Source organism: Hordeum vulgare, chromosome 3H (assembly GCF_904849725.1).
Source record: "Hordeum vulgare subsp. vulgare chromosome 3H, MorexV3_pseudomolecules_assembly, whole genome shotgun sequence".
Lineage (NCBI taxonomy): Eukaryota > Viridiplantae > Streptophyta > Magnoliopsida > Poales > Poaceae > Hordeum > Hordeum vulgare.
The window spans coordinates 247,670,451-247,673,115 of record NC_058520.1 but is presented as its reverse complement, the minus strand read 5'-3'; the positions used below and the strand labels follow the sequence as shown (position 1 = coordinate 247,673,115).

Below are 2,665 nucleotides of genomic sequence, written 5' to 3'. Positions count from 1 at the left end.
GAGATGAGGTAAACTAACTTGTAATAAGGCGTCTAGAGGTTAGTCACGCTGAGCTCCTATCGCACCGCAGTCGTATTCTTGGTTTATGTCGACGGCAAACAAATACTATAATGAGTTATTACTAAAGTATTATGCTTACTTTTTTTCCTTTGATATGTTGGTTTTTCTTTTGATAGCTTACCACATACTTATAGTATAAACAAACAGGAATTTGGCTTTGTAAATTATTTTGCGCCTTTGCATATGATCTGGCCAGATTTGTACGTAATGCTGAGGCTTGAAGCATCACAAAAGCTTGTACAGAATCATGTGTAGTGGTTGGGTTCGAATATATAGATTGAGATTTTTTTTCTTGCCGAAAGGATTGCCCTTCTTCACATAGCTGCAGCACGTCCACAACACATGTTTTGTCGCATGCACGTATCATACGCTGTTAGCCTTTGGATTAGATGTTCACATTCTAGTACTCCCTCCGTTCCTAAATGTTGTCTTTTTAGGTATTCACGTTCTAGTACTCCCTCTGTTTATATTTCTTGATGTCATTTCTAGTATGCAATCATATGACATGTTTCATGTAAATTAATATGGGTTGCTAACAATTTTTTAATCTGCAATTGATCTAGTGTTTTTTACATGGTAGCTTAATATCCTCCTTCCTTTTCTAATATGCAAACTTCTAATATGTGAGGTGCAGAAGTGCATGAGGTGCGGTTCACCTTAGGCTCCTCCCACTCATCGACGGTCTGGTCCAGCATCACTTAACCGTTGTGACCTGGCCGATTTGGTTCAGCTTTGAGCTGCCCACCGCGGAGTGCGAGGATCGCATGCTCATGAACATCGAGGTCGGATCAAGGATGATGGTGCACCGCGGCATGTGGTGGCCTATTTTTTTTGTAGTGGTACTGTATATGGTCTCATCCAACATTGAGTATCCATATGTTGTTTTAATACTGATGATAATGTTGTAACATAAAGTAGACACCATATCTGGTTTGTCTTGATGTTTTAACTATGGTGGTTCTTGTCTGATGCACATTATTCTTTGCAGGGTTATGATGATAGAAATATATTGACCCTGATGTGACAAAGGTGCCCATTTTCCCTTTGTTAAACATTTTCACTCTCCTTTATGTTCTTTGCATAGTTCCAGTTTCACACTGCCGGTGTTTCATGCGATATTCATCGCATCCTGCTCACATGCCTTATGATCGAGTAACTTGATGAAAAACTATGTTGTTTGTTCATTCTGCTATATTATTTTGAGATCATGTGGTGTAATGATATTTTTGTGTTATTTTGAGAATTATATTATTATCATTATATTCTCATGTGCTTTTTGTCGACTACCAAATTTTCCAATGAAATGTTGTTGATATCCCTTGAATAATGGCTGGACTAAATTATGCGAGTGGGCTAGAAATGGGCTGGTTCAATTAATGATGGAATGAATAGTTGGGTTGTACATTGCCTCTGCTAAGAAAAAACATTAAGTGGGTCAAGGTTGTGGCCCAAAAGTAAATCTAAAATTGAAAGAAATAATGGGCTCCACCTATAGTTGTGGCCTAAAAGTAAATCTAATAATGGGCTAATTATCGGGCCTGTCCCATTAAAAGATCTGATTTTAACCGATCCTACATGGCGTCCATGTCATCATTTTTGCCATGTAACTGCACGTGCCACGTGGACATTGCCACATCAGATTCTACGTGTTTCAAGCTCATTAGTAATGTCCATAATTTTGGTCGTAGATTTTACGACCAATAATTTGGTCAAGGGCGGCCATGACCAAAATTTCAGAAAAGGTCAAGCTTGTTCGTTCTTGACGGCCAACTCTTGACGTCCTGAATTTGGTCAAAAAAGGTCAATAAACGATAACAATGACTAATCAACGACCAAAAAGGAGAGTCATAATCGACCATATTTCTTGTAGTGGTTTCATTGTCTTGCAGTTTTAGTTTGTTTTCATCTCTTTACTCAACGCTGTTTCTTTTGGCGTAATGCAGTGGGATTGTTAACCCTTTCATTTGCTTAGCTCCCGAGTAGAATTTACAGGTTTGACTGAATTGTGGAGAGGAATGGCGATTCGTTGCTGGTGCAGAGTCAGGAGTGCTTGGAGAAGGTTGCCAAGACGGTCTCCTTTCTCGCGCAGCCTGAAGGCTCATTCCTGCTGTTGCTCACAGGTAATTCAGTTCTGATGCATCTGCTCTAATACTTTTATGGAGTTATATATAGGGGCTACTGATTGTGTGCGTTTACTAGTTAAATTTTGTTTGGAATCAAGGGTGAACACTATGATCGTAGTATCATCTCCATGACTGGAAAGTTTGTGCCTATACCATTGCTTCTTTCCTTCAGGCTTAAACATTTGGTATCACATCTCATTAGAGCGAGCGTGTGACCTATGTAGCTGGGATTACTTTTGATTCAGCGCAACATCGGCAACTTATATTTATAATTTGGAACCAAACATCATGTGCTTATTCTTGTATGTGAATGTTCTCTTGAAAATCTTAGCTGTATTCTTTGGAGCTTATGTGTATATATCTCTCTCTGTGTGTGTAGTCGTCACTAGTTGACAATTTAATTATCTTGATACCTCCTAAATTTTGTAACAAACATTGCTGGTGTTGTTATGTTAGAAGACAATATGTATCCAAATTTGTAA

The 2,665-nt window shown here is 38.6% G+C and overlaps 1 long non-coding RNA gene across 3 annotated transcripts; it reads left to right on the top strand.

Moving 5' to 3' along the window:
- The first annotated feature begins 824 nt into the window (after positions 1 to 824).
- LOC123439840 lies at positions 825 to 2,252 on the top strand. 3 transcript variants are annotated; one of them, XR_006630188.1, is made up of 3 exons: positions 825 to 899; positions 1,049 to 1,089; positions 2,099 to 2,252. It is a non-coding gene; the product is annotated as an uncharacterized LOC123439840 (long non-coding RNA). The 3 variants fall into 3 exon arrangements; XR_006630190.1 differs by having other exon boundaries at positions 2,044 to 2,247; XR_006630189.1 differs by having other exon boundaries at positions 2,033 to 2,247.
- The last annotated feature ends 413 nt before the right edge of the window (positions 2,253 to 2,665 follow it).